Genomic DNA, 8,580 nt, shown 5'->3' with positions numbered 1-8,580 from the left:
GCCCCTGAATAGCTTTTAGCTCATTATAATACCAAAAAAAAAAAAACAAAAACAAAAGCAAAAAAAACCCCACATCCCTGGGGAGAGATTTTAGATGCTAATGAAACACTCCAGTGCACTAGTGTGTGAGGTCACGGTGCATGCGTGCCCCGAGGACTTCCCAAAACGTGCTTACTAGTAAGGCCCCTGCCTGGGCCATTCATGAGTAATCCTGTAAAACTCTCATCAAGAGGGTCTCCCAGCGTGAGTAGGGACTGACTCATTCTTTTGAGCAGCCCACCCTGTTCCTTTTTCAGGCTGTACTGTTTTCCTTAACTAAAAGCTCAAATAAGAATTCCTCCTGGCGCCTGTAGTCCCAGCTCCTTAGGAGGCTGAGGCAGGAGAATGGCGTGAACCTGGAAGGTGGAGCTTGCAGTGAGCCGAGATCGCGCCACTGCACTCCAGCCTGGGCGACAGAGCGAGACTCCTGTCTCAAAAAAATAAAAAAGAAAAAAAGAAAGAAAAGAATTCCTCCTAAGTCATTAGCTTTTGGCTCTATCTCCTGAGTGGCAGGTTCTGTCTTGTCTGAGATCCTGACTCTTTAAATAAAGGTTACTTAACCCTTTACCTTTTGCTATGCATCTCTTGTCTGAATTCGTTCCTCCAAGAAGACTAAGAACTGGAGGATTTCCATGTCTCTCACAGTAACAGTGCTACCCAAACATCAGGGTTGTCATCTAGGCCACCTGCCCTGCACAGAAAGCCAATCACCAACAGCAGTGCCAGGGAAGAAGGCCTCATTCAAGTGCTACAGCCCAGAGATGGGCGCTCAGTCACAAATCCCTCTCCTCAGCCCACTAAAGTTAGAAGTTTCCAGAGCAGGGAAGAAATGTCACCCTGTGTGGGAAAACAGGAATTAATTAGGGAGAGTGAGGAGGCAGCTAGGCAGTCATGACTGGTGAGGGGTCTGGCCTCAAGGACCTACTGAGTTTCAGCGCCTTGATACTGTCTGGGAGGCCCGATGGTTGGTTTCCTGAGAAAGGAACTCAGATAAGACAAATGTAACTTTCCCAAGTTTTAAGATAGGGTGGGTCAATTTCTATGTTTATTCAAAAGAAATCCTAAATACTAGTTTTACGAGAAATTGGGCCCATGTGAGTAGGCCCCAAGGGGCAATCCACAGGTGTTGTTCTCCACCCTGCTTTCTCCTCTCAACCCTCTGTATAGAGGCCCTCTGTTAACACAGGCAGGAGCAGGACTTTCACACTCTTTTCCTTTCTTTGCTTTCTTCTTCTTCTTTTTTTTTTTTTTTTTTTTTTTTTTTTTTTTACAGTTGTGATATGGTTTGGATCTGTGTCCCCACCAAAATCTCATGTTGAATTGTAATCCCCAGTGTTGGGGGTGGGGCCTGGTGGGAGGTGACTGGATCATGGGGATGGTCCTTCATGAATGGTTTAACACCATCCCTTTGGTGCTGTTCTTGTGATAGAGTTCTCACGAGATCTGTTTTTTTTTAAAAGTGTGTAGGCAACTCCCTTTTTTCCTCCTGCTTAGGCCACGTAAGAGGTGCCCGCTTCCCCTTTGCCTTCCATCATGATTGTAAGTTTCCTGAGGCCTCCCCAGAAGCCAGCACCGTGCTTCCTGCACAGCCTGTGGAACTGTGAGACAATTAAACCTCTTCTCTTTATAAATTGCCCAGCCTCAGGTATTTCTTTATAGCAATGGGAGAAAGGACTAATACAAGTTGCATCATATTCCATGGCCTGGATGTACCATAGTTAATTTAAATAACCTCCTTGAATGAACATTTGTGTTGTTCACAGTGTTTTTATATCTCACATGTCAAAGTCAAATACATTATAGAATGAATTTCTAAACGTTTTATTCAGGAATCACAGAATTGTAATTATGGGCATACACAGACCAGAAATGTGTTTGGTGTGTCTGACGAACAAAGAGAAGGTTGAAAGTTTTATTTAAGAAATGTTGCCTATTGTTTAGAAAGAAAACTTGTGGGCCCTGGTAGAGGTTTGGGGAGCTGGCAGGCTCTGATGGGTGAGTGACACAGTAGGTAGACCTTGTCTTCGAGTCACGGCAGGTCGTTCCAGCAGCTGTTAGGTACACCTGATTGTAAAGTTGCAGCAGGCGTTTCAGCACCTGGGCTTGCAGATGGTTCTTGGAGCAGGTGCTGTCTGCCTGAGTAGTTTTCCTCTGGCCCTCTGCCTTGACTTAGTTGGGTATGACCAGAATAACTCAATTTATGAAGTCAACTTTCATATACATGACGCTGCAATTGTCTCTAATGTCATTCCTTACATATACCATTATACCACAACTTTCCAGAAATGAGATCAAGGGGCAAAAGTTAAATATATTTGCAGTTTATATGAGTATTGCCCAGTTGCTCTATCTGGTCTTTGGACAATTTTGTCATTGAGGAGTGAGTGCTTGTTTTCATGGTAGTGTCAGAAAGAATGTCCTCTTATTTACTCTTCGGATTTTCACCAATCTGACAGATGAAAATGAAAATAGTATCAGGGTGTATTTTTAATTTGCATTTTTAAATTATGAGTGAGGTTGAGCACTTGATATGTTTGATATGTTTGATATGGCTAGTGGATATTTGCATTTTTCTGTGATCTCTCTATTTATGTCTCTCGTCCATTTTCCCGTTTAACAGACATTGCTTAACAGAAGGCAATATTTGAGTTGCTGACCAATCCCGAAATAGTTGTGAGGTACGATATCAGCAGGACTTGTTTTCTGAGCCTTGATCGTGACCCTGTGATCAAAACAGGATATAACAAAGAAACTGGCCCAAACCAGCTAGGACCAAGATGGTAACAAAAGTGACTTATAGTTGCCCTCATTGCTCATTATATGCTAATTATAATACATTCTTATAAGACACCACACCAGCACCATGACAATTTACAAATGCCATGGCAATGACCCAGAAGTTATATGGTTCATATATGATGCCAAAAAGGCTCATTACAATGGATCTTGGGAGTAATTTTTCAAGGAATATCAACAAAGTCTTCCCTGTGTGGTTAATTCATGAATGCTATGTTGGAATATTCTGGATGGTCCAGACTTTCCTCTGTAATCAACACTGAGCCCTGCAGAACTTCAGGAGGGCCGCCAGACCTCGCTATTCTCAAGGAAAAGGCTGAAGTGGAGGAATTGATTCCCACTGATTTTTTTTTAATTTTTTTGAGACAGAGTCTTGTTCTTTCACCAAAGCTGGAGTGCAGTGGCATGATCTCAGCTCACTGCAACCTCTGCCTCCCAGGTCCAAGTGGTTCTCCTGCCTCAGCTTCCTGAGTAGCTGGAATTACAGGCATGAGCCACCATGCCTGGCTAATTTTAGTATTTTTGGTAGAGACAGGGTTTACCATGTTGGCCAGTCTGGTCTCGAACTCCTGACCTCAAATGATCCGTCTGCCTCAGCCTCCCAAAGTGTAGGGATTACAGGCATGAGCCACTCCACCTGACCTTGATTTTATTTTTAACCGTCCTGTCTGAGAGATTATTTGTGGAGGCTGACAGCAGATGTGCAGGGTTCAACAGTGCAGTATGCTGCATTTCTTCAGCTATACCTCGTATTGTAAAGACTGTCCAGGTAACTCAACAAGCTGGAGGTAAGGGTTGCGGGTGGGATGCCGTAGTACACCCCATTGGTCTAAAGGCACATTTTCTTCTTTTCCACCCACTGTTGCAGTCCAGCCAGGCATAACTTTAGGAGAATGTGGTTTGGTAAACATGTGCCATTTGGCACAGGGATATTTGAATTTCCTGGCATGAGGGGTGGTGGGACTTGGACTAGCTAACCATGAGAGTGAGTTCGTAGAGATGTGGATGCCGTCATGCTGATGGCCTGCTCAGAGAAGCACTGGGCTGTATTCACCCAAACACCCAACAGAGCCTGGCCAAATGCAAGGCCCAGCCCGGTCTGGGAACTTCTCTGGAATGCCTGTGCCAGTATAACCAGGAATGTCCCTCAAACAGAGAGAAGCAAATTATTATCTCTTACTGAGCCCTTTGCTAAACAAGAAGCAGAGCCATGTGGACCTATGAGAGATTTGGAGACACAACATTCCCCATTGAGGAATACACCGCCCTTGCTATTCTGAATTCAAATGGGTCCCTGAGCCAATAAAAGCATTAATGTATTTGCAAGAGGTGGCACATACAGCTTCACACAGGCCTCCTGAGCCAGTCGTCCAGATGTGGTTAGGAATGTCTGCTATCAGGACACTTGCCGCCAGGGAACCCTTGGCAGAAGCCAGCATTGCCACCCAGCAGGGACCTCTGGTGTGTTGCTGCTGCTCCTCAAACGCCTCTGGAAGACAATAGCAACTTACGACTTCCTTACCAGGAAACAGCATCAGATAGCCTTCAAACCAGAAATGCCTCTCATGTCTTGATGTCAGAGAACCATTCTACCAAGAGGAAGAGCAGCCCAGAAAAGTTCATCAAAGGGTAAAAGTATATTCCAGAGCAAGGGGGCAGGAGGACATTAGGGGAGCCTGTGGCTTCTGCAGCAGAGGCAATGGGAGGAGGCTTCAAGGGCTGCTGTGTGTTCGGAGCCCAGCCAAAGCCAAGCAGGCCTCTGAGCTCCCTGCTAGGAGTTCATGTCTGAAGGGCATGTGGCTGCTTGGAAATTAGCCACATAGACCTCACAGTCTGTCTTTGCTGGAGAAAGGCAGGGCAAACCATAGCATACACCTTTACAACATTGTTTCAAATCCAGAAGTGTGATGCCTCCACCATTGTTTTTCTTTTTCAGAATTGCCTTGGCTATTTTGTTTTTTTTTTTTGTGGTTTCATGCCGATTTTGGATTTTTTTTCTTTTCTCTCTTTTTTTGGGGGGAGGGATGGAGTCTCACTTTGTTGCCTAGGCTGCAGTGCAGTGGCACAATCTTGACTTACTGCAACCTCCGCTTCCCGGGTTCAAGGGATTCTACCGCCTCAGCCTCCTGAATAGCTTGGGACTACAGGCGTGTGCCACCATGCCCGGCTAACTTTTGTATATTTACCATAGTTGGGATTTTGCCATGTTGGCCAGGCTGGTCTCGAACTCTTCACCTCAGGTGATCCACCCACCTCGGCGTCCCAAATTGTTGGGATTACAAGCGTGAGCAAATGCGCCCAGCCAGATCTTTTTTCTATTTCTGTGAGAAATACCACTGAAATTTTGATAGGGATCCCATTGAATTTGTACATTGCTTTTGATGGGATTATTAGGGAAACAAGAGTGTAGGAGAGCCAGAGTGACGCCATTTTAAAGCCAATTCCATTTTAAGACTAGCAAGGCAATTCCTTGCCAGTCACAGCCCATGGTCACAGATGTTGACAGCTAAGGAGAGAGTTTAGTAATGCCTGCAAGGACAAACCCCTACAACAACAAAATGTCCAGATGCGCCAATATCTAATAACAATACATGCTTTTAAAATAATTAGAATCATGCTTTGATGTACTTACTAAAATCCCAAAGATAGTTTACTTTAAATCAACAAAGTAATAAGTTTTGTCACACTGTCAACCCACCAACACATAGACTTAGCTTAGCTTTTTACATAGATAAGACCCCTACATGAGAGGAGTTTAAAACAAAGACAGTGCATTCCTCCTCTTGCTTTCTGAGGATGCCCTACTCTGCATCTGAGTAGCTTTCAATAAACGATTTCTTCTCACTGCACTCTGTGACTCACCTGAATTCCTTCCTGCGCAAGACCGAAAAACCCTCTTCCAGCAACATCTTTCTGGCGATGCACTAAAGGACCATAAGATGAGACTATATGCTGGGGACATTTTGTCTGCAGCACCAATTGGCCACCTCTGGTAAATGGGGTCCTTCTTGGCATCCTATGTCACACTTAGACAAGGATGCTCACCTAGAAACTCAGGTTAGAGGCTCAGCCCACAAGGTTAGATGTCCTGGGGTATATCTGGAACAATGGAAGTCTCTTTGCAAGATGTTTGTCAGTGTGTGATCTGAACTAATCCACCTTGTGCCCTCTGCTGGGGATGGGAAAGCTCTACGTCTCATCATTTCCCAGCTCATTGCTTTGCTGTACAGCAGCCTTGGGGCAGCCCCGAATGGCTGGTCCAGAAGTTTCCACCTTCCAATGGTGGCTTCTAATGCTCTTTATGTGTTTCTCTCTGTTCTTTTCTGCCTGTTTGGATCGGCTGTTACTAATCTGATGCCGAGTGGCAGCTCTGCTTATCTCATGGTGTTGAGGTGAGACTCACTGTTTTTGGTATTACTAATTCAAGGCTACCTGGAGATTGTCTTTTCTTGTACAGTTCAGCCAGTTCTGGCTAAAATGTATACATTAAAAACTCATTTAAAACTGAAGAAAAAAATGATGAAAAGGTTTTTTTTAAAAACCAAACTTCCTTAAAGACTACTTTACCAAAACTTTGGTCCACAGCTTTCCTTGGATTGCTTGTTGGATGTCTGGGTCATTTTCAATTAAGAAAAGTTTATGCTATGGGAAAAATGTTTCTAGAATTGTGGAAGGGTCTTATCTATAAAGTGCTAACATCTGGCAAACAGTGCAGGATCTCTTGCTTCCTCAGTTTTCCCACTCACGGATGAGTGAGTGTGCTTAGCTGTCCCTTCCCTTCCCTTCCCGCTCCAGTTTCCTGTATGCAATGTGCTTAGCCTTCCAAGCCTTGGGACACACAGGGATGCTCATGCTCCTTTATGTTCCCCTAGGGACTAGGGGTTAGTGGACCTCACCCAGAGGTGTGGGGTCCTTTGAGTTCTGTCTGCTGGGGAGCCTGGAGCTGGGGATCCTCCAGGTCAGCCACCATCCTGTTGCATGGGGCTCTTCAGCCTTTCAGGTCCCAGGGCTGCAGTGCCACGCCAATGGAGATCCCATTTGAGGCTCAGAGGGATATTTGCCAGCATGTACTTCTGGGTCCCCCTTGTCCCCTTCATTGGCTGCATATTTGCTGTCTGTGCCTCACTAGTGATGCCCGTCGTCCTGAGCTTGCATGCTCTGAGGTTTACACCTGCCGTTTTCCTTCTTCTGGTGATTTTCTTTCTTTGGGTTATTTAATTCAGCATGTCTCTGGGCAGCATTGGAGGCCAAAAGCCTCCCAGGAACTAGTCTTATTGAGAAGAAAAATAATTTTGTCTAATTCAGAAGTTATCTAAAGGTCAATTCAAATGATGAACTTGAAAATAGTTACTTATGAAACAAGGTAGAAAGGAGCCAGTAAGTAGGGGAGTGAGAGATGTGAATAAAAGTTATGGATATGAAGATGTATTTTTGGTAAGGAAGATTATAAAGAATAGCAAATAATGTATGAAAAAGGATCTTGTGTGGTAAATTTTTGTCCTAAAGTAAAATGACTAATGATTATTAGTCATTAGCCATTAATATGACTATTATTATTAGTTATTAGTCATTAATAATGACTAAATGATTATTTAGGAAAGAGAGAAGGTTAGGGCAAGGCAGAAAGTCCAAGCACGTCTAAGATGGTCTCTGTACACTGGGATAAAGTTCATGAAGGGAAATTTATGAAAGGAATTTTGTATATGATTAAGTTGGTTATAATTGAAAGGAAGCCATTTATAACAGTCTTTCTAAAAATTGGTCCCCTATGTTAAAATAAAGTTTTCTTGAGGTACTTATTTGCTCTTAATGAAGTTACAAGAAATTTTACTTTGAATTTTATACCCCATTTCTCTTCTAAACTTCTCAGATCCATATTTTAGACATTCCATTTCTTCTGTCTCACTGCTTTCAGCTTTTTCCCCCTTGAGCAGGCCTGAGAAGATGACCCTCTCCTTCCGCATTTTTGTCAGCTTCAGTACCCCTTTTTTCCTCCAGTTTTAACTGTTGGAATGGCCTGATGCTAAAGTTTTATCTTAAAGGTCTATACAAGCAATGTTTTCTTCTAGTATAACTTGATTATATATTCTTGGCTTTTCTTTCTGTGTCTAAATTTTCAGTGTAATCAGAAAACTTCTCATGCTGTTCCTAAGAGTCACATATGCTCATAACCTTAAACACTGTTCCTGTGCATTCAAGTACTTCTTTCCTCAAGTTTGTCTTCCAGGTTATCTAAATGGGCTTCCCATAAGGAGAAGCAGTCTCACTGCAGAAGGTTTTCTCTGCCTTTTTATCAGCTGGCTTAAAAAAAACAAGATTTTATGTTTTTTCAAGATAATTTCTATACTGTCTTTATTAGCTTTATGATTGCAAAAAAACTGAAAGTTAAAAGGGTTAAGGTTTTTACCTCCATATGACTTTCTCTATTGCTTGTTAAAGTCTTTATGATTATTGCTCTTGGTTAAGTGTATAACTATTACAATGACCTGTGATTTTATGTTAATAAAATGTTTTGAGCCTTTTAACATCTTAGAGAAATATCCTCAAAATCAAAATCTTAAATTTAGTCTCTGATTTAGTCTTATTGCTGGGGCTTATTAAACCTATAGAAATTAATCTCTGCAAGGTCATAGAATCTTTTTAGATCTTTCTGGTAGACCATGAAGTCCAGTATCACCACCTCCAGCCTGATAATTATATATTGGAAGAAAATCAGTTAAAGGATTCCCTCAGCCCCCTTGAAGC

The sequence above is a fragment of the Pongo abelii genome, chromosome 7 (assembly GCF_028885655.2).
Source record: "Pongo abelii isolate AG06213 chromosome 7, NHGRI_mPonAbe1-v2.0_pri, whole genome shotgun sequence".
Lineage (NCBI taxonomy): Eukaryota > Metazoa > Chordata > Mammalia > Primates > Hominidae > Pongo > Pongo abelii.
Note: the sequence above shows the minus strand (reverse complement) of the source record.